At 42.6% G+C, this 24,039-nt stretch overlaps 1 long non-coding RNA gene across 1 annotated transcript in view; it reads right to left on the bottom strand.

The window, feature by feature from the left end:
• The window catches only part of LOC121013612 (uncharacterized), a 37,301-nt gene extending 14,591 nt beyond the window's left edge, over positions 1 to 22,710 (bottom strand). Inside the window, exons 1-2 of the long non-coding RNA XR_005782805.1 lie at positions 22,500 to 22,710; positions 22,026 to 22,141 (exon numbers count right to left, since the gene is read on the bottom strand). This is a non-coding gene — a long non-coding RNA (uncharacterized LOC121013612). The remainder of the gene's footprint in view (positions 1 to 22,025; positions 22,142 to 22,499) is intronic.
• Between the last annotated feature and the right edge of the window lie 1,329 nt (positions 22,711 to 24,039).

A 24,039-nucleotide genomic window follows, 5' to 3' on the forward strand; every position in this document is an offset into this window, starting at 1 on the left:
AGAGTAAACCTCAGATTCTAGGAGATCTCTTTGGGGGTGGGACGGGTAAAATGTTGAAAGGTTTCCAGTACCTCTCGACCTTTCTCATATCATGGCACACACACAAAAATGATACTATATAATGTATATCTAGTACACTGAAGTAAACGAAGAGGGTGTATGCCCCTGAAGGCCAACCGATCTGTGTGCCTTGAGCCTTGGGCCTGCCTGGCTGACCTGAGGGCTAAGGGATCAAGAACCTGGCTGACCTGGAATCCATTCTTGCAATCAGTTGCTGGGAAGCTATAAATTACACAACGTGATTAAAATCTTGGTATGACTTGGTAATAAAATAAGATAATGGGTGGCTTATTTTTCAGAGAATGAGAGAGAGAGAGAGAGAGAGAGAGAGAGAGAGAGAGAGAGAGAGAATATCCAGTCAAATTTTGGGCTGGAATAATTATTTTGTAGTGACATTGACCCATGAAGGAAAAACATGTAATCTGAGCACACTCTTCGAGTCTTCAGCAAAAAATATTTACAGAGTCATAATATGGTACTTGCTGATTTTCACCTTTTTAGAATCAAAAACATTACCATTGTCAAGGAAAGGGTGTAAAATGTAAATATTCTTAATATTGTCTGTATTTTTAAGACAAGCCAGCTAATGGAGGTTGAGGGATGAAAGAGGCTGAGGATCATGGAAAGAGGACTAACGACTTTATTTTATGAATTTGGAAGCTAAGATGTATTGTCCATTAAAGGGCGAGCCTTCCCTCAGATGTCTGTCATCTACTTCAGCTGCTGGCTTCTCAAGGAAATGAAATATCAGTCTTTCACCCTTGGGATGTCCTTGATTGAGAGAGAAGGAATGTGAAAACAAGTGCTACCTACAAGGCACCAAAGGGTGAAAATTAAAAGCAACTAAAAATGGCATTGGAAAGCTCCCAAGAAATGAAGACATGAGCAAGATTTCATATTTCTGTTGCCAAATTGCTATTAGGAATTCAATAAATGCTAAATGCTGAGAGAGAGGTTGAGAGTGAGAGAGAGAGAGAGTCTGTGGTCTATTAAATAAGAACCAAAAAAAATAGGTTTAAAAATCCCCTTTGAAAATTCATGGAGGGACTATATAATATGGAGAGAGGTAGGAGAGACGATAAAATAATTAAATCCTCATGATTCATGGCAGGAAGTCAATAGGCAATGCCTAAATTTGATACATCAAGGAACTGTATCATAAGCATATAATTTAGCATATGGAGTAACCACTAGAAGAAGTAAAAACTGAAGAACTTTTCCACCGTGTCCCCAGGACCTAGAACAGTGACTGGTTTACTGTATATACTCAATAAACATCTGCTGAACAAATGAATTGGCTGAATAATGGGCAATAATGAGGAAGGGAAGAGGGAATTTGATACTGATGCTTACGTGCTTTATAAGCCTGAGGGGTTTCATTTAGGTGCCTCTTTCCTTGCAAACAGAACTCCTATTTCTACTCCTCAGGGAATGTGATCCCATCTCTAACTAAGGGGTAAGTCCTGACTAGTCCAATGAAGGATAGGTATTATCTCTGCTTTAAATGTGTGGTAGAATTCTCCAGGGAAGCCATCTGGTCCTGGACTCTTACTCGTTGGGAGATTTTTGAAAACTGATTCAATTTCTTCACTGGTTATGGGTCTGTTCAAGTTTTCTATTTCTTCCTGTTTGAGTTTTGGAAGTGTGTGGGTGCTTAGGAATTTGTCCATTTCTTCCAGGTTGTCCAGTTTGTTGGCATATAATTTTTCATAGTGTTCCCTGATAATTGCTTGTATTTCTGAGGGATTGGTTGTAATACTTCCATTTTCATTCATGACTTTATCTATTTGGGTCCTCTCTTTTCTTTTTGAGAAGCCTGGCTAGAGGTTTGTCAATTTTGTTTATTTTTTCAAGAAACTAACTCTTGGTTTCATTGATCTGTTCATTACCCATGGTAATTCTATGCCACCAGCCAGTGATTGAATTAGAGGATGTCACGTGGCTCAGTTTTGTCCAATGAGATATTAAGGGAGGATTCTTGGGAGACTACTTGCCTCTTCTTTCTCTCAAAGTTATCCTGAATTTGATGCCTGGCCTGACAAAACTATCTCAACACCAAGAGGGAGCTAGTCTGAGGGAAAAAAAAAAAACAATGTCCACACAATGGCAGGGCATGGAAAGAACCTGAGTCCTTAAGGAATGTCAGCGAGCTCACAGTTCAACCATCTCTCAACATGATTTATATGCAAGATAATAAAATTTCCTTTTTGTTCCAACTAGTTGAGTTGGGAGCTACTGTCATTTGTTTTCAAGGCATAACAACAGATAAAAGTCTCTCAGCATTTTTTGGTAACAGTAAACATATGCCTGTGTTAATGTTTATGAAAATAAAAGATAAAATGAAACTGCATAATTTCATCCTATTACAATAGAAGAGTATTTTTAAAGATCTGTGTTTAAATTGTCATGTCCTCCCAACTTTGGTGGCCAGGTTTCCAGCCCCGGTCGTCCTCTCCTCTATTGTCACTCTGATTCTTGTTTTCTAAGACAAATTTTACAAAAGCTCTTCTCCTCCAGGCTGATAACCTCAGAAATTTCACAATAAACTCTAGTTGAAAGGGGAGACCTCTTCCTGGAAGCAAAAAGGAAAGCAGAGAACATGGCTACATTTGCCTATTTAGTTTTCTTATCATGGTATTTGTTCTTTCAACAAAGTGTGAGACAAAGTCAACAGCTGAGAGGGAATGGAACATAATGAGCGCAAGATACGAAGCAAAAGGAAAAGACGTGAATGAGTCATCTCGAGGACGAAAGGAAATAAATTACAGATGTAGAAGGAGTTTGAATGGGATATTTCCTATTATTTCAGAACTTCACTTAGAGCCCCAAAGCTGAGAGAAATCGAAGGGTCTGCTGGATACTTGTATGAAGAGTCTGCAAGAAGGTAGCAAAATGGCCTAGTAATCACGATGTTGTACAGCCTATATAACCGTGGTCTGAGAATTCACAAAGGAGGGTTGTTTGGAAAGGAATCTAGAGAAAAGGGGTTTAGAATGAATCAATTTAGGTTAACTGTACTGCCTTCTCTATAGACAGTAGAAGGTTTGGAGGGCCCCAAGGGAGCGATCAGAGGGCATCTTCAGTAAATAAAATGTAGAGCTACGGTTGCTTGCTTCTTGCTTTCACCTGTTCATGATGAGAGCACAAGAAAAGAGCTCAGTTAGTGGAATCATCCTGAAATGGGCTGATCCAACAGACCAAGCATTGTGCCGTTTGCTGCAGGGTAAGTGGTCATCAAAGCGGGGAGTCAGATATGAAGATTCTTACAGCATTTTTGCTGAAAAGAGTTCTCTCCCTTTTTTTTTTTTTAACATTTATTTATTTTTGAGACAGAGAGAGACAGAGCATGAACGGGGGAGGGGCAGAGAGAGAGGGAGACACAGAATCGGAAGCAGCCTCCAGGCTCTGAGCCATGGAGGGCCCAACGCGGGGCTCGAACTCACAGACCGCGAGATGGTGACCTGAGCTGAAGTCGGACGCTCAACCGACTGAGCCACCCAGGCGCCCCAAGAGTTCTCTCCCTTTAAGGCACAATGAACCCAAGGTTTAAAAGGCTGTTTACTTATCTCTTGGGAAGGTGGTGGAGAAGGTGGTGGGGTACGGAACCTGAGGTGGTAGGTTTCTCTCCACTGGGGGAGGGGGCCACTACAGACAACAGAAAAGCCAGCAATTTGAATATCTGACCTGACAGAGGTCAACTGACAGACAAGTGACAACTTCCGTCAGCCTTAGCTGAGTGAAAAGTTATTTCCTGATCTCCAATTCATTCATCTTCTCTTGATCTTGAGGCTTCCAGGAGCCCAAAGACACCTAACAAGGGTTTGGGGTGGGGTGGGGGTAGAGAGGAGAGAAATGGAGAAGCAAAGTGAAGAAACATTGAAAATGTGCACTCTGCTCCTCTTAACCCACTGAACATCCTCCTACTATGGGTTAGTCCTGAGTTGGGGAATAGGAGAAACTTTGAACTGGGTGATAAGCTTGAGTTGTAATTTAGACTGGACTACACTTTTTTCTTTGACATCAGAATGTGTCTGTTTATGGCTGAAAGTGGTCAGGCAGCCTAGAATATGCCTAAGATGCCATCAGTGGGCAAGGAAGAGAAATCCTTGTCACTGAGCTGGAAAGCAGTGGCTAGAGAAAAGTAAGGAACTTCCTGCTTTGTCCCTGGAAGTAAAAGCCTATTCATTAAACCTGTCATACTCAGTGAAGGTATTGTGACAGACCTTCCAGACAGCACCCATTTTGGGCTTCTAGTCATGGCTTTCAAGTGATGCCAGTCGGCCATATTGTGATTTCCACTGCTCTCCCCACCCCCACAAAAGATTCTGCTCCTCCAGTATAGACACAGAAACGAAAAGAAGTACGTTGGGTTTGACCAATGTTCAGATTTTGCTATATGAATACATAAGAAGGGAGTGAGGACAAGTGAGCTGAAGATGTTTTCAAGAAAGTAACTACAGTGAGTGATTAGGAATGGAATCCAAGTGCTGTGAAGGGGAAAATAGAGACAGCAGGAGGAATAGAGAAAAGGAGGCAGAGTTATGGGGCAAAGGCATGGACAAGAACTGTTAACAGTTTAGGAAACTACTAGAAATAACTGTTAGAATAAGTTATAGTCTCCAAGAATGATTTGTTTGACATGGAAACTTCAGAGGCTATGCAGCTTCCGATGGTGGCAAGATTTAGGATGAGCTCGTTGGATGACAAGCCATGGGAGATGAGGCAGTTAAGTAACTAAGTGGTTAAAAGTGTAATTTTGTGGACTGGTTAGAACTGGTTTCAGTGAGTATTAACTTTAAAAGAGTCGGACCAGGTTTTCAGTTTAACCCGGTTTGATCCATGCTGAACCAATAGATGTAACCCTTTGTAATTGTATACCTCATTGGTTTTATCCACCATGAACTAAATCTGCACCTGTTTTACCTAATTTAAAAATAAGTATGTTAAATTATGCAGTATATTAGTATGAAGTATTGGGGTTTTTTTACTTTTATTAGTAAGTTGGAAGATTAGATTACATTTATACTGACTTTGACTTTATTTAGAAAATCCACGCTAAAGTAAGGAATACTCCCACCAAGTTGGAGAATACTTTTTTCTAAATTTTTAAAAAATGTTTATTTATTCACTTTTGAGAGAAAGAGAGAGAGTGCACGCAAAAGCAGGGGAGGGACAGAGAGAGAGAGGGAGACACAGAATCCAAAGCAGGCTCCAGGCTCTAAGCTGTGAGCACAGAGCCCCATGTGGGGCTTGAACCCACAAACCATGGGATTGTGACCTGAGCCAAAGTTGGATGTTTACCTGACTGAATCACCCATGCACCCCAAGAATCCTTTTGAAGAAAACACAAAATGGTTTCACCAAGTGGGTCGATCCATTATCAAGATAATAAAAATCGTAAGAATCCATAATGCTTTCTTCTTTTACAAAACATGAAAGTTGTCCTGTGGTTTGAATTTATCTCTACAAGGCTTGACCATTTTTCTTAGTAAGAGAGACCCTCTATTCAGACTGTATATCATAAACCTTATATATCATTTCTGAATACTCAATTTGTCCATTTGATGATATTCTCAGCTATAAGCCTATATATTTGTGATTACCTTTACGCAGGCATAAAATACCTTCCTTACAACTAAATAAACTTGTTTGTGTGGGGCACCTGTATGGCTCAGTCAGCTAAGCAACAGACTCTTGATTCTGGCTCAGATTGTGATCTCACAGTTGGTGAGATCAAGCCCTGAGCAGAACCTCCTTAGGATTGTCTCTCTCTGTCTCTGTCTGCCCCTCCTCCACTCATATTCTCTCTCTCACTCTCTTTCAATAAATAAAGATTTTAAAAAATAACTAAGTGAACTTATTTGTAAATAGATTGAAGCATTGTCTACCAGTGAAAATATATTTCCATCAACACTCTGAGAATCATTTAACCACGTCATCATTAAGTAAAAATGCGGAAGAGATTGAAAGAGATATAATTAGATCTTCCTTTCCTCTTGTTCAAGTGAGGTAGGCCACATCTCTCTGACCTTCCCAACTCTGGGAAGCCATTCAAGCCATGAACACTATGTTTTAAGATCCAGATGCCTCTCCCTGATAGTTATAACCATACGGTACTAGAACATCCTCCACTCTGTTATACCATATCCATGGATATAGCCCATTTAACAATCATAAAGTATAGAGACTAAAAATGAATTTGAAAACATATCAATTTATTATAAAGCTACTTAACATCTGGGTGTTTTGCTAATCATATTATTGGTGCTTTTACATAAATGAATATTTTTTAAAGTATAGTTTTAGAGTCCTACATCTGAAGCACAAGAGATTATTTTCAAAGTACAGAGTCCAGGATCAAACCACAACCCAAATGATTTACACTCTCTGAGGGGGAGAGAAGGCCTGAGAACCTGTAATTTAAAAAAACTCCCCCAGCTAGTTTTTACACATGAGACAGTTTGGGGGCTGTCTTTAAAAATCAAGGTAAAGTATCCTCAGCCTAATAAATAAAGAATACTGGGGATTTAAGTTGAAGATTTTAAAAAGGGCATATATTGAAGTGTGTGTGTGAACTCAAAATTAGATAAATAAAGGCCGTTCAACAATTGTCCTTTGAAGTACTGAAATGGGCTTGTTTCTAGAGGATTTATCGATGACCTACCTTTACTGACAAATTCAAATGGAGAGTGGAGAAAAGTTGGATAATTCCATCTCCCTCTCTCTCTTTCTCTGTCCCAAATTCAAATCCCGCTATTCCATCAGAAAGCTTGGGTCTGAGTCATCCAAAAAAAAAAAAAATTCCCTTAATTCTGACTTTCCATTTCTTTATGTACACTTTGGATCAAAAAAGAAAAAAAAAAAAAACAGGGGGTACCTGGGTGGCTCAGTCGGTTCAGCATCCAACTTCAGCTCAGGTTCATGACATCACTTTCAGCTGTCAAGGCAAGGCCTGCTTTGGATCCTCTGTCTCCCTCACTCCCTGCCCCTCCCCACTCACTGTCTGTCTATCTGTCTCTCTCTCAAAACTAAATAAACGTTAAAAAACAAAAAAAGAAAATTATTTCAGACTCCTTCTTGGTGAGAAGTGAAAGGTTTTGCATTGCAAATCAGGGTTCAAGTACATTTAAGGGCATTTTGTTTCCTTCTGAATACTTCTGTTCAAATGATCCTCTTTGTCTCCCGTCTCCTCAGCCTTTCTTGGCTCTTCTCGACCTCGGTACCTCTGTACCCGACCGAGTAAAATCATGAGCGTTTCAGCTCTTGCTCAATTTTTGGCTTTTCCCAGCACTTACCTTCCTGCCCAAGGTCACTCACCTCATTTTTAACTTGCACAAACCTGTTCTATTTACAGAGATTAGAATTTTTTGCAGGCTCCTTGAAACCCGTTATCTGTACTCCTAAGTGTTTGTCCTTTCAAGACTTCATAGCTTCATTGGTTCCCCCTCTGAACCTGAGCGAAGTAGATCAACTATGGAGGGAGCATTTGAGGAGATGTAGAGATTTTTAAGTCTGGTTCCCTGCGCTTTTTAGAGAGAAGCCATTCGGCTTTTCAATCCTTTCATTTAGATAGTTGCCCTAGGAAGAGATGGCAGAATAATTCATTTTTAAATTGGCTCATCAGAAAATGGAAAGACTCAGTGGCCATTCATCTCATCTAAAACAACTCACTCCTCCCCAACAATCTGTGTGTGTGTGTGTGTGTGTGTGCACGCATGCACCTGTACACATGTTTATAAAACAGAGAGGAGAAAGAGAAAGAACATCTACCTCTGGTAAAGCACCATGATGACTGCCCTGGGATACACAATGATAATTACAACGCACTCTGTACTTTCAGAGGTGTTTTCCATATAAATTTGGAGGCAGATATGTCCACAGACACTAAGAGGAAGCTGGCAAAAGGGGCTGGACTGGAACAGCTGAGTCTAGGCTTCCTACGCACGCCAGCATGGAAAGAGCCAAGGCTTTAGGGGCAAATGCACCTGATTTCACATCCCAGCTCAGCTTTTCTGTGACCTTGAGGAAGTGGTTAACATTTGCTGAGCCTCAGTTTCTAGGTCTCTAAAGGACAGCAGCACCTAGTTCCTGGGGTGGCTACAAAAAAATAGAGATCAAGTAGGTAATGTGCCTAGCTCGTGGTAGGGGCTTAATAAATAGGAGTTATTATTATGGAAATAGCCAGCAGGTGGAAGTTTGCAAATTGAGCTCACTGCAACTGTACCTGGAATGCAAAATCAACAGGCCTGGACCCAAATGCAAATCTCCTTTTATTTCAAGAGGTTGGCTCCAAATTAGAATGTAGTTTTTAGGGCAGGGGTCTACTTTCAATGCTGTGTAAGCAGTATAGGCCATGGTAGAGACTTGGAGGTTAGCAAAGCATGTGAAAACAAAGAGCCAACTAAAAACCCCATAGTTTTCATTTTTTTTTAATGTTTATTTTTGAGAGAGAGACAGACAGAGTGCAACCACAGGAGGGGCAGAGAGAGAGGGAGACACAGAATCGGAAGTAGGCTCCAGGCTCTGAGCTGTCCGCACAGAGCCTGATGTGGGGCCCGAATCCACAAACCATGAGATTGTGACCTGAGCCAAAGCTGGATGTTTAATTGACTTGAGCCACCCGGGCGCCCACATTGCACCTTATGTAAAGGATAGATGTGTATGTGCTGCCGTAAATAAATGTCCGTGACATACCGATGTGTGAAGAATTGGCTTTTGTTTTACAAATCCATTCCCTCAGCTTCTGGAGATGGAAATGTATGTTGTGTGGAGACCATCATTCCCCCGTTTCAGTCAAGATGCTTTGGCCAAGAGGCAGGTTCAAGACTCAAGCTAAACCATCGGACACTTTCCTGGGAGTTTGAATCTCAAATGATATTTACACAAGCATGAAAAGGGACAGAGCTGATATGTGCCAATGACAGAGCCCTGAAGAGACTCCGTGGGCTCCTGCTACCACAATGCCCTGAACTGCTGGTTCCTGTCCTTTCCAAAGATCTTTACCTAACTCTTCAACCTGTGTTTCACTTCTTCCTTAAGGAAGAAATATGATGGGTCGCCTGGATATCTCAGTCGGTGAAGCATCGACTCTTGATTTCGGCTCAGGTCATGATCCTACAGTCCTGAGATTGAGCCCCACGTTGGGCTCAGCACTGGGCATGAGCCTGCTGAAGATTTATTCTCTCTCCTCTGCCCCCTCCTCCGTTCGCATGTGTGTGCATGCACACACACAACACTCTTTCTCTCTCTCTCAAAAAAAGGAAGAAATATGCTTTAGTACATGAATGAGCTTTCTTTTATGTCCCCTACATATGGATCTGATCTCTTAAAATTGTTTCCAATAAACTACTTTTCCTTTTAAGGTAGCCAGAGTAGACTTCTATGGCTTTTATACAAGAGATCCTAAAATATAGTGACAAAGTCATAAACATTTATATATTATAAATGTGTATATATATATATATACACATATGTGTATATATATATATACACAATATAATAAAAATAAATATAAAAACATTGCTGGTAGACATTAAACCCTGAAATAAATGGAAAGATATGCCAGGTTCCTGGAATAAAAGACTCAATATTTGGGGTGTCTGGTTGGCTCAGCTGGGAGAGCATACAACACTTGATCTTGGGGCCGTGAGTTTGAGCCCCACATTGGGTGTAGCGATTACCTAAATAAATAGAAAAAAACTTTTTTTTTTTTTTTAATTTTTTTTCCCAACGTTTGTATTTATTTTGGGGACAGAGAGAGACAGAGCATGAACGGGGGAGGGGCAGAGAGAGAGGGAGACACAGAATCGGAAACAGGCTCCAGGCTCTGAGCCATCAGCCCAGAGCCTGACGCGGGCTCGAACTCACGGACCGCGAGATCGTGACCTGGCTGAAGTCGGACGCTCAACCGACTGCGCCACCCAGGCGCCCCTAGAAAAAAACTTTTAAAACCCCTCAATATTATTATTATAAGTATACAAAATTATTTACTTTATAAATTTCACACGAAAATTTTTTTGTCATGTGTATCATTTTTGTAAGTAAAAAGCACTGATAATTTAAAAAAGAAATCTAGGTCACTGGGAGTGTCCTCTGAGATGGAAATAAATTTCTCCGGAATCCTCTCTTCTAGGTAGTTAACGGCTTTCAATGGGAAGGTGGGGGCAGCGTTTATAGCCAACTGTTATGACACCCCAGAGGGAAGCGGAGAGCCGCACTGATTAGGGGAGAAAGGAAGTCAATGGGGAAGTTCAAGAGTGCCAGTTACTCCATGTTTGGTTATTAGTTAAGCATGAAAAAGCCATCGGATCAAGAGACAACTGATATTGAAAAGAAAGTTTTTATAATCATAGAGGAGCGGACACACCATACCATGGGGGGGCGACATGGGGAAGAACTGGGGTGGACAGGAGGCAGAGGGAGTGGGGGCACTGTGGGCAAGAGCCCTTATTGTGGCTCACCTTTGAAAGACACACTTATGGACAAACAGTTGACTACCTTTAGGAATTGGCTAACTCTGGGAGGCGCCATCCCTCTGGGCTCAGCATGGCCCAGAGGGATGGCCCAGCTTGGATATCAAAGCACTGGACTTCAGAAAATAAAAGACATGGTTAATACACTTTACAATCTAGATGAGACTTGAGCTCCTGCCCCTACCGCAACCCTTAGAAGTTCAAAATCCTCCCTGGGAGTTCTGTAAATTTTCAAGAAAGCCGACATTGTATTCTCAGAGTAATCCTGGTCTCTGGGATTCTGCGTTTCCACAGGTTGTCTCTGTTCTATACCACGTAATCCCAAGGTAGAATGCAGTGTTCTCTTCAGTTTCCGGGGTAGGGGAGGTGGGGCCAGTTGGGGGGTGTGGTCACATGGAACCTGCTTTTGGGAAACCAGCAATCTTTAGTCAGATGGGTGAAGGTGGGTGCCAAAATGGGTCACATCATCTTGGGTCTGTCATCTTAGTGGCTCTTCTCTTTTCATGCCCCTCTCCTTGCCAGATTGCTCCCTCATAATTCCAAATGTTTCATCTTATTCCGTACAAAGTAATTTCCTTTCCCTAGCACGTTTATGCTCTAGCCACTGGGTCTTAGACACTTTCTTGTATAGACCAAAGTCAATTCTCATCATGTTTTTCCAAAAGAAGACAGTGCCTCTTGCTGTGAGGAGTTCTGGTATCACCTGTGAGGAACAAATTTTCTGCACCTCTCAGGTTCGCATGTAACATAGAGCAGGATACTAAGCTTTATGAAGGAAATATATACTGTGCAGTGTCCACAGGGACTAATCAAGAGGAACAGACTCTGGGATTTCGAGAGCAGGGACAGGATCTACCAGAGACTTGCCTTAGCCAGAGAACTTGCATAACTGCATATCCTTTGTTGATTAATTCCACAAATATTTATTGGGTGCTTACTGTGTGCCAAGAGGCACTCGGCTACATGCTAGGGAATTCAAAGATAAAGAGGACATGATCTGAGAAGCAAATGTCCAGGAGGAAAGATAGATACATAAACAGGCAGGAGACAGTGCTACAATGGAGGACTCTAAAAAGTTGGAGTGATTTGTACACATAAGCCCAAGCCTATCCCAAATATTTGGGGCCTAGGAAGTGTATCAGTGGAGTCCCAGGCATCCTATCTCCCAATATTTAAAATATAGAAATCAAGCTAATAGATTGCTTAAGAAAATATGCTCTGCTCTTCTAATGTGACCAAAAGAACTTCATAAAGCCTTAAGGCCAGGTCTGAGTTTGGATTTCTCAGAGTTCTGAGACCATGGCTCCCCGTGTGAGACCCTTGGCTTTCTTTCCACCTCTTTATCCCCCCGATTCCTTTTCATACTTGCTCCCACGCTTTTGGACACCCAGGCCACGTGCATAAGTTCCATCCTCAACCTCCACAAGCAGCCGTCCTTGGTCACCACTTAGTCCAGGCTGTACCCACCAGGGGTGCCATTTTTTCATTAGGAGCAAAGCCTAAAGGAACAGACCCTCCACAGGCTCCAAGTAGGGTCAAGGCCATTGAGACAGATATCCCAGATTCCTAAATATCAGAGGGTGGTCTAGAAGGTGCGGGGGGCAGGGTGGGGGTGGTGGGCAGGCGGTGCATCTTTGGACTGGCCTACCCCATTGGTTCCAGGGACTCTAGCCTGCAGTATGAGGCACGACCAGGTGAGGGCTACTATGAGGTTTTCTGGCATATGGTCACTGCCTGGCTTGGGTCAAAATGAAATATCGCTTAAGCTCCTTCATCGTGTTTTCTCAAGATGAATCATCCAAAAATGCCTGCGGCCTTCCAGCTGTGGATGCGCTGATTTTGTGTAAGGGTGGAACGAGTGTGCCGATTTGATTTTTAGCCCCCGCCTGATGGATCCTCGAAGATGTGTTATTTCTGGACTCGTGAAGCATTACAATTCTATTTTCCAATGGCGACATAGACCAATAAGCTACCACCAGGGAAGAGAGAGGAGGAAGAAATTCTTCTTTCTGGCTGCAAATCCCCGAGTCTAAGTATAATAGGGCCATCTTCGAAGACAAAGGACCATGTGTTTTCAAGCACTTCTTTCAACCAGACCTTTTCCTGTCAACTACCTATTTTCATTTACGACCATCTGCAGGCCAGACGCGTCTTGAATTGGTTTTTATCAGGGTCACAAGAAAAGAACAGAGCTCCAACTGAGCCACAGCAGGGCGATTTCTTCAGTGCAGGGGTGCCTCATCTGCCCTTCTGTCTATCTTGTCTTCACCTCAATTCCTGGTTTTGTTGGACCTTCTGCTTCTTTTCCAACCTTTCTTTTGATTTTTCCTCTCTCGGTGTCTACGGATCTTCCAGTGGCTTATCATCTCTATCAACTTCTGGCCACTTGCCACGCTTTGTTCTCTAGTATTTATACCCTGCTGACTTCTGTTGGCTCTCAGGCCTGATATATTGCTGTCTTGACCCCTAAGTTTCTTGTAGGTTGGGAAGACCTAACCCTCATCGTCTTACCCAGTTTCCTGACCAATAGCCCCCCCACACCTTACCTAGTGGAGTCAAAACAAGCAAGCGATGTCCTGAAGCAAAATGCCCTCCTCCATTCTTAATTCTCCTGTATCATGGCGGCAGGGATGGGAGGATTTAAGGTCTCATTTATTTGGCTGCCTCTTTTCCAATAACTTTTCCTCCACTCAACCCCAAGAAACCCATCTCCACCCCATCATACTGTGGACATCAATGTTATGTAAGAGCACTCCGTGTTACATCATGCATCTCGGCATGTGACCCTTTGACCATGACCTCGTAGTTCCAACTATTCCCACTTTGGATTCATCAGAAGCTCTAGTCTATTGACCCCTCTGTGCTAAGCAATCTTCCTGCCTGTTAATTTCTTCACTTCCTTCCTTATCCAGCTTGCATGCCATCATCCTTATTTCCAGACCACTCCCACTGATATCCCAAACTCCTTTGTGCCTTTGCATTTTGTCACATCCAACCTGGGGTCAACCCTGCTGTTGGGCTTTCTGTCTGGTAACGCTTAAGCCATCTGATAATTGCTAGAGAAGAATACCACAAAGCAAATTGTTATTACTACACATCCATAATCACTGACCTCAAATGAGCCCTCAACACTGCCCATCAATCCTACCCGTTTCTCCCAGCCAGCTGGCCTCACCTCTCCATTCTCCTCAAAACTGGGATGATGCCTGCACAGCCTGACCCTACTGTGTATAACCAACCATCTTTCCTCCTTCCTTCACAGAGAAAATGGAAGTCTTAAGAGCAAATTCCCTTAAATTTTAGCCACCAAGTCTGCAAACCTCCCTAATGTTCTCAGGATAATGACCAACACAAAACTGCCTGCCCCTCAACCCATCACCCCACAGCCTCGTGCTTCAGCCACAGTGGCTTTCTTTTAGGCTCCCTAATGTCAATGTCTGAACTTCCCTGATGACAAGAATCATTCAAGTTATTTGAGAAGATAAAATCTCTAAACCCACTTAGATAATACCTTAAGGCAACGAGGCTAGAAAGTGTATCAGACTTAAAAAGAGCTTCAGGTCATGCTTACTATCAGGAAATATGGGGGGGAAACAATCATCTCACCTTCCACAGGCTTTTCAAATGCTTTTCACAGTCCTGGATTTTCTTCCTCCTTTTCTCCCCCTGTCTCTCTTCCCACCACACCAGATTAATTCTTACTCAACTTCCAACTTTCTAGTCACGCAGCACATCAGCAGGAAAGCCTCTCTTCAGAACCCCCAACCATCCCCCACCAAGTTCAGGAAGCTTCCTTTGTCATATACTCTCATAGGACCACATTCCCTTCCTTTATGACCCTCACCCCATGCGCTCGTGTGATTATCCGGTAAGTGTCTCTCTCTCCCTACCAGACCGCGATGTTAATGTGCCATATATGACTATCACTGTTTCTACAATTATCTGGGCAGTACATAATCATTTCTTAATAATCATTAATACTAGAATAAATATATTAATGAATTAATTGGCTCGAAATTGACAAGAGATGTTAAAGATTAACAAATCCTAACCTCAACAGGAAGTATTCTAGCCTCTACTTGGATATTTTTGATATTGGGAAATCTGTTCTACGTGTTGGATAATGTTAGAAAACTCATTTTTCTATTCAATTCAAACCTGCCCCCGTGTAACTTCCCACACCAATACTTACAGTTCAGCATTTTTGGAAATATGATCTGTTCCTTCTCAATGACATTCCCTTCCAATACGTGAATACTCTTAGCATGTGTCCCCTCTGTTTTTATTTCTCCAACGTGAATAAATACATTTGCTTCAGCAGTTCTTGATTTGAGATGATGGTTCTCAGACTTAACTATCCCCTCTCCAGTTTGAGCACACTCTAATAAACACAGAAACAAGATAGAAACCACAGAGCCATGGAGCTCCCATGCTGTCAGAAAAGTAGCTGTAAATCATTACTTTCAGAAGATGAGGCTGTCTCCTTCCTTCCACTGGTTACCGTGTAAGTTACAAAGTCATTGCAAATTACCAAACTGCAGTATCTCCAAGAAGGGTGGTACTTATAAGGTGATGAATCCACAGGACACATGGGATTTATTACAAGTACTTTTATTAGAGCAATTTGTTGATGAGTGCCCAAGAAGGACAGACTGATCAGTAATAATAAAACCTTATGGAGATTACTCCCCCAAGTGCTGTCTGAGAGAGAAACTGAACCAGATCCCTTAACCAAATCTAGGTTTTCTGTACCTTTCCACTAGTAGTTTTTATGTGTCATCTCTGGAGAAATTTCGGATGTTTCAAATCTAAACCTTTATCAAGGCTGTGATTTATAAAAATAGCCATGGGCTTCTGTTTATCTCCAGTCACTAATCCTAGCCAGCTGCCGAGAAGAATTGGAGTTTAATTCCTATTACTCTCCCATGGCCCCCACTTCCCAGGCAGGTTGATACAATTATTTCTGGGATGAATGAGGAGGCTGTCACGTTGATTGACTGTTTCCAGTGCTCAGAAAAGGGAGATAGTTTGATCTTCTAGATTAAGAGAATTACATGTCCCCCTAATAGCTGGAAGCCTTTCCAAGGGTCATTCTTACAGGCTACCCTGAAAACCAGAGCCAGAAGGACCATGTCACTGCTTGGCTTGGGTCCAGGGGACCAAGTGCCACTTAAGAGAGAGTGTTGAGAGCTGCTTAACGCAGTATGTTTTAAGATAGTAACGCCACTAACTTAGAGTAAAATATGGCAGTAAATGACAGCCTGCAATTTGGGTATAACCTAACTGCTTATTGCATCAGATAATGCAGAACAATATCAATCCAAGGGCGCCTGGCTGGCTCAGTCAGATAAGTGTCCACCTCTTGACTTTGGCTCAGGTCCTGATCTCATTGTTCATGAGTTCGAACCCCAGGTTGGTCCCTGTGCTGACAGCACAGAGCCTGCTCTCTCCCCCTCTCCCCGACTTTCTCTCTCTCTCTGCCTCTTCCCCCGTGCCCCGCCCCCTGCTCCCACACTCGCATGCACTCTCTCAGGAGAAATAAACTTGAAACACACAAAAAAGAACAATACTGATCTAGTCTTCTTAAGCTAAGAAAATTAGAGACAAAGCTGGGGCACTTGCTATGGGAATGAAACAGAAATGATTCACAAGAAAACCCACAATCAGAATTGACAAAAAGTGCCACTGCATCATACTCCACAAACTTCACAGTGCCCCCCACCCAACCAACCCCCCTTCCTTTCTTCCATTTCTTAACTTCTTTCTAAGAAGTTTTAAGCATTTACATAATTAGAAAGTCAAAACTGAGTAAAAAGTGAAAAGATCTCAAAGAGATCTCACTTCTATTCCAACTCTCTCTCTCTATGCCCACCCATCTCTTGTAATTATTTTTATCTGCCTCTGGTTTATACTCTTGGATAACTTCGTACCAAGAAAAACAATTATATTTATATTTCACTCATCAATATATCCTGGAAATCACTCTACCAATTCACAGAGATCTTCTTTGTCCTTTCTCACAACCGCAGAGAACGACACTGTGTGAATGTGCCATCATGTAGCCAATAAATCTCTCACAAATGGACCTTTATATTGTTTCCAATATTTTGTTTGTATAAATAACGCCACAGTGATGAATCTTCTGCATGTGTTTCTGTTTTTCATGTTTGCGGAGTGTATTTTCTGGCCCAAATTCCCAAAGGAGAAGGTGCTTTGGAAAAGGGCGAATGCATACACAGTTGGGTTAGATATTGCCAAATTGTTCACCACGGGATCGTGCCACTTTGCACTCAAGAGAAGGAATGGTTTTGAGTGGCAGAGTGTCTGGAAGGGAGGGGGACAGGGACAGAGACTGGAGGAGAACTCTTTTCTGAGGTCCTTTACAAACCCCTTTGCCCTGGGCAGCCCTGCTCTGTGATGCAATCTCTTGCCAAGAATGTTTTCCCCTACGTTTGCTGTTGTACATTCAGGAAGCCATTGAGAGCCGGACCCAAGCAAGTGGTGATCCCAAAGCTGTTGTCCACACCCAAGGGTCTTCTGTCTCCCTACATCCTTTCCCAGGCTAGGTCAACCCAGACATGGGGAAAAGCTCCTAAGAGCCTTCGCCATCCGTAGCGCCTGTGTTTACGGACCATCCGCCATGTGCCACACGCTGTGCTAAGCTCCTGTGGGCTCCAGATGCCACCCTTTGTCACCTTGTCATTCTGATTTGAAGGACGCATTGTTGAGATCCTGACTGGGCATTTTCCTAACGAGCTGCTGCTGGGAGCTTAGAGGGAGGACCAGTCTGGACGTTTCTTCCCCGGAGAGGCTTTCAGATTCCTTTTCTTCGCATGCCTCCCTTCAGTTAGGATTTGGGGGAGTGAGTGTGGAGAAGGCGCTCAGAGCTGTCCAGCTACCTGAGTCCCAGCCCTGGCATCTGTGGGTCCCTCCCGCCACAGCTCCTGCCGCTTCTCAGAATTGAATTATGTTCTCTTTCCTGGGGTCTGGCCTGCAGCAGGGGCTTTGCTCTTGAAAAAGGCGCTGTTCACCTCTGGCCTCATCCCCCCGTCCTCCCATATCTACTATTGGCCATAGTGGTTGGCATCATCAGGGGCTTGGCTAGAGGAAAAGATGGTTTTCTTCCTTCGTATTTGCCTGTGGCCTGCCCAGGGGCACCCCCATAGTGACCAGCTATGATGTCAAGTGACATTTTGGAGAGCAGAAACCAGCAGGGACCGTTATTGAACGTGGACCTACTGGCAGCATTGGGCTCATGGAGAGTAGGTTTGGGGCTGGGTTTCTCCCAGGAAGACGGCTTGCTAGTGAGCCCTTCGCTTCCCACCCAGGTTTCTCTCCTTTTCCAGCCTGCCTTGCCCCGCCCCCTCTCTCTTCCAGGCTCCTGTTCTAGACCTCTTCTCCCAGGGCTCTCAGCTCTAGCCAGAGGGTGCAACATCACAGGCTCCTTCTCTCTTCTCCCCCATATCCAGGCTCAGCTGGCTTCACTCCTGACAGCAGTCACTCCAGACCCAGGAGAAGTTAGCCAAAGTGGCTACCCTGAGAGACGGAGTCACATGGTTCACTGAACCCGCCCCACCCCCTTCATGCCCAGCATGTATTTGTGCAATGCCTGGGCCCCAGAGCTTGTCGGGAAAGATGGAGGGATCAGCCAGCCAGCAGCCTTCTTGGAGACCTCCAGGAAGGCAAGCTCTCTCCCCCCACCCAAGTTACCCTGCCACTCACTTTGGAAGTCGGGGCTCAGGCTACGACCGCCAACCCAATGCTCACATTTCTCTATCAATCCCAGAACTTCAGGAGTGTGCTCGTTACGACCAGCTAGCTCCACACAGATGTGCGAGGCAAGCAGAGCGAGAAATGAGCCCTGTGTGTAATTGTATCATACAGCAGACACCTCCATCGAGGTCCATTGGTTTAAAGGGACAGGGGGACAGGGAAGGAGGAGGGATGAGACCGTCACCCCCTCCCTAAAATAAAGCTCGTACCTTTGAGATTGTACCTTTTTACCCTTGAAGTCAAACTAATAACTGTGTCTCGTATGGAGGCATTTGCTGGTTTTCTTTGGTGTTTTTTCTAATGCAATAAACTCATTTCTGCCTGGGGGAAAAAAAAAGGACTTCCTTTCTCTCAGGTCCCTCCTCTATGTTTTAGAACATCTGCGTCCACACCACCACCCTCTCCCCCGTGCCCACCATCTATTTACTATCAGCATACCAATACCATAGTCACACCTCCCATTTTTAGAAAGAAACCCTCCTCAAGCCCTCATCTGTCTCAAGTTACTGCCTAGTTTTTGTTTCCTTCTGAGCCCAGCTTTTCAGAAGTGTTATTCGCATGTCCTCATCTCCCTTGGCATAACTCGATCCATTCCAGAATGGCTTTCTCCTCCGATTCCAATCCTCTCTCGTTTCGAATGGCGAGCAAACGCCATACCGCCTATGCTCGTGAGTGTTTTCCTCTCACCTCCATGATGCTGGGGCAACTTTTGACACCGTTAATTCCCCTCCTTGAACCGTTCGTGGGTAGCTTCTAAAATCACGGCATCGCTGCTTCCTCTTCCCTTCCTGATTTTTGCTGAAGGTTTTTCCAGTGGGACCTGCTTTTGTGACTTCCCAATAACGGACTTCCCTAGGACTCAGAACTTCACCATTTTGTTGTCTCTTCTGTCTCTAGTGATCTCATCTGTTCTTGTGGCCTTTCCTAATGATGCCCATATTTCCTTTTTCTCCAGCCAGCCCTCTTCCTTGAGTTCTAGACTCATGACTTGACAGATCTGCCTTGTCGCTTTACCAATGTCTCAGTACAGCGTGCCCAAAATGGAACTCACAATTCCTGTCCCTAAATCTATGTCCCCAACGCTTGGGGCCATCCTTAATTTTGCCCTTTCCTTCAGTTCACTAGCAAATTCCGATGGTTCTATCTCGAAGATGTTTCCCACTCAGTGGGGTCTCCCCACTTTCCTTGCCTCCGCTGTAGGCCATGTGTCATGATCTCTTGGCTGAACCACTGCATCATGCTATTGACTGACCTTCCCCTCCATCCATGCTTCATCAAATGGCTGAAGAGATGTTCTAGACATAAACCAGGTCAAGTTCAGCAGCTCTTGCTCGGACTCGGAATAACCAAACTCTTAAGGCCCTTGCATGCCTGGCCTTTGAATATTTATCCAACGGGCATCTCATCCTACCGCTATCAGCTGTATTTACTTCCTTTCTGTTACTCAGATGCACCTGGGCTCTTGTCTTCCTACACTATGTAGTTTCTTTTTGTCCTTGAGATTCAGCATAAATGTCACTTCTATAAGAAAGCCTTCTCTGAGCTCCTTCTAAACGACCTAGCTACTACCTTATTATTCTCATTTTCATGTTTGTTTCATTCATAATACTCATTGCTGTTTGCTGGGGCTTTTTGGCCAGCTGCCTCCACTCTATAAATATTTGCTGATGTATCCCCAAGACCTACCACGTTGGCCGCAAATGATAGGAACCCAGTAACACTTTTTGAATACGCGGATGAATTAATGGATGAATGTAAACACCACAAGAGCAGGGGCCATTTCTGCTTTGTCCTCTCCAGTGTTCTCATTGTCCAGCATAAGAGAAAAACTCAATAAATATGTGTTGAATTAATTACATAACCCCTATCTTCCAGCCAAGGAAACTGAGGTGTAGCAACCTTAAGCAACCTCCTCCTGAGCACTCAGGCAGGAAAGAGGCAGAGCCAGGACTTACACCGGCATGTCTGACAACTCAATTCTGAAAATATCGGTGCCGGAAGGGACTTTGGATTTTATTTTATCTGACAGCTCAGTTCTACAAATGGAACAAATGAAGGTCAGGATAGTGAAATGACATACTCAACTCATCTGGCTTTGACCGATATTGTAGGACCAGGTCTCTGACTGGTTAACCTGACAAACTTTGTTAAATCTCCTTCTCCGTCCTGCACCCTCCATACCTATATGCAGGGCTGGGGGGCCTCGACGGCATTATGGCAGTACTCCTAGATTTCCGTGTTCTTTGCAGCTCAGAATTTCTGACCCTTCTTTTCTCAATTTGCTCCTGCTCCTCCCCCACCATTTCTGCCTTATTTTAAGATTCAAGGGAAAGTTACATTGCATGACACAGGCTTTGTTCTCTACTCTAATAAGACAAGAGAAAAAAAAGTAAAAAAAAAAAAAAAATCACCAACATTCCCAATCTTTATGTACCTTGGGAAGAACAAGAGTGCCACCTGAGAACCGCCTAAAGGAAAGGCAAAATTTATCTCTAGCTCCTAGCCATAGGTGAAAAAGTCTGTCTGTAAGAGTCATTCAGAAGAAATATCATGATCAGTCCCTGTAATCAGGCAATAAATTGGAAAAGAAGAGGGTAAAATAGTGTTCATGGCAATACTGAATATAAAATTCCTTGGTGTGTATGCAAGAAAATGAATAACCCTACATTTCTGCGGTTTTCACTTTAACTGCTGGCGAAGACTGACTTACAATGCAAGAGGACAAACCATTCTTATTTACACTCAAAATGTCAAATCCATTTGCACTCAAAATGCCATCACCTTGCAGAGCTCTACCAATTTAACCTGCACAGAAAATAAAAGCTAAAAGCAGACTATGAGGAGACCTGGAATATTAAATCTTGCTCTCTTTTCTCTGCAGCCTTGATCAAACACCCTGATCTGCTGCAACCCTTCCAAGATGGAGTGTTTTGAATTCTAAAATAGCTTAGCACCAAATGTGTCATAATTATCCGAAGCTATATTTAGAATGATGAAATTTGCCATGAGATCTGAAATATGCTTCAAATGTCAGTCTTCTTTTTAATTAATATGCCAACCCACCTTTGCAATAATCAAGTTTTACAGTCTCCCAGCGCTGGATAACTTGGATGCTGTGTGTGTGTGTGTGTGTGTGTGTGTGTGTGTGTGTGTGTGTGCGTGCGCATGTGTGTGTTTGAATCTTACAATTATGATAATGTAATTTTTCAATAGACCCTTCCTTCTCTGCAGATTGTCAGAGAAAATCTGATTTCATCCCAGTGGTGTATTTTGTCTATAAAACCAAATGATGTGAAATGAAGTATTCTGTGATAATGGCCACAAGTTAACAAAATCATTTTAAAACCATCACATCTACCACCCTTATGATCTGATATTTATTGCAAGAGTGCAACGTGTGATAGTGCTTTGGCCAACCCATTTCTTTTTACTTAAATTCTTGGGTAATGAATCTGGATGGCTTGGATTTAAAAGAAACACATCTTTTGTTTTTTAAAATGGATATAGCTTTTGAAAACATTGATCAAATTGGAACGTGTCACCCATTTCACACTCCTTTTTATGTCTCTCAGGATTTTTCATTGAATTTTTGAATATTCAGTATTTGATCGAAAATATTTAAAAACAGTCTCACGGAGCCCTAAACTGTAACAATTCTGTTATCTTTTCAAATTGCATTGTATGAATGGGAAGCTGATCTGCCAATACTGATTTTCTTACCTTTACAGACTCATTTGGTGAGAGAGACAACCGTTTGCTAGAAGCTTCATTCACATCTTGAGACTTGTCGGCCAAGGCAAAAAGTAAGATATCAGTTGTAGACCAAGTGAGGTTGCCTGAAAAACCGAAAAAATACAGAATTGAGAGTGTCCAGAAACTTTTTTTTATCAACCAGACAAAGCAATTTTATGTTTGTTACACCTAAAAAAAAATTGGGGCTTCTATTTTATATATTTTGTTTATTTCAGTTTACGAGTAATTTATTGTACTTTAAAAGATATTCTTCGACAATTTGGAAATTCAAGAACACACGCTTCCCCAGAAATGGTTGGAAAATTATATCATAGACAAACGTCTAACTTTACTTTTTACAAAGAACTGTGTCACTAGCAATAGAGATCACAAACAAACCCGAAAAGCCCTTAGTGCATATGAGAAGCTGTTGGAATATGCTGTCGGGTCAATGATACTCACTTGGTTCTTGCTCAACTGGCCTGAAATGGAACATGCAAACGTTGGCCTCAGGTGGCTTAGGCATCACAGTGTTGCCAAGAACAGAAACTCCAAACAGTCTTTCAGTAACAATTCTCAAAATTATAAGGCGGAAGGCTTTGTTCCATTCTTAAGTCATGATGTAGGCTTCAGATCTCTCTTTGATGTGGATGAATATCTGTTCACCCTTTATTACCTCTAAGAAGAAGACAACACAATCTTTGTTAGAAGAGTACAGTAGTATTTAAAAGCACCCTACTGGGGAGTTTATGCTTATAAATTTATTTATCAATCAATATCCAATTTATATGTACCAGATAAGACACTAAGTGGGAAAACCTTGCCCTCACAGGGCTTGCAGTCTGGCAGGGAAGACAGCACCAAGCAAGCAATTACATAAACACGTTGAAGATCAAAACTGTGATGAGTGCTATGCAAGAAAAGGAAAGGATGAAATTTACTGCAGAGGGACTCGAACCTAGTCTAAAGGATTAGGAAAGACTTGCCCAGGGGACCCAAGGATGACTAGGAAAGCAGTGGAGAGTAGCAGGGTAAGCAGTCCAGGCAGAGAAAAACTAGGTCACTTTTTACTGCCATGGAACCTATTTTATTGGGTATGTATTCATTCCTCAATGCAAAACCCTGGCTCCCTATAATTATGCTTTAATCATTAAAACCTTGCTCTTAGATTCTGCATCTTCTCTGAAGACGTTTTTGCTATTTCCCCCCTTAACATCCACTCAACTCTAGACTTGTACTTTCCATCAGTTCTATACAAACAAATCTGGGCATGACTTGGGTATTTCTTTACCGTGTGCATCATCTAAGGCTTGTGTTTCCACAAATCCTCTTGCCTTACCTTTCAGTTGCTGCCTCTCAAATCCCCCCAGGAAGACTCTTAATATGCACTGAACATTAGCCTGGCAGTGTCCATCTCCCCAGCTCTTGCCCCATCATTCCTAAACACGGGGGTGGACCATATGGTCTAGGCTCAGCCAAGTAAGCAACGCACTTTCCAGATCCATTGTGATCAGCTTATGAGGACCCACAAAAAAGATAAATATCTCCGATGTGGTAGGAAAAAAGACTAGGTGGAAAGAAACAATTTTTCCTTATGTTGTTATAATCCTGACTACAGATTTTCTTTTTCATTGACATATATTTGACATATAACATGGTGAAAATTGAAGGTGTACAGGTCTATATAAATTTATATGAAATAAATATGTATATTGCAATATGGTTGCCATTATAATAATCACTAGCACCTCTATCGTATCACATAATTATCATTTCTTTTTAGTGGTTGGATAATAAAATTTTAGTCTATAGCAAGTTTGATGGTTATAATGCAATATATTTGTTTATATTCACTCTACTGGGCATTGGATCTCTAGGGTTTACTATTTGCTGCAAGACTGTACCCCTAAACATCTCTCTTATCCCCCTCCCATCCATTGGTAATCCTCATTTTACTCTCACTTTTTACAAGTTTGGCTCTTTCAAATTCCACATAGAAATG

The sequence above is a fragment of the Herpailurus yagouaroundi genome, unplaced genomic scaffold (assembly GCF_014898765.1).
Source record: "Herpailurus yagouaroundi ecotype Mexico unplaced genomic scaffold, PumYag 199, whole genome shotgun sequence".
Classification (NCBI taxonomy): Eukaryota; Metazoa; Chordata; class Mammalia; order Carnivora; family Felidae; genus Herpailurus; species Herpailurus yagouaroundi.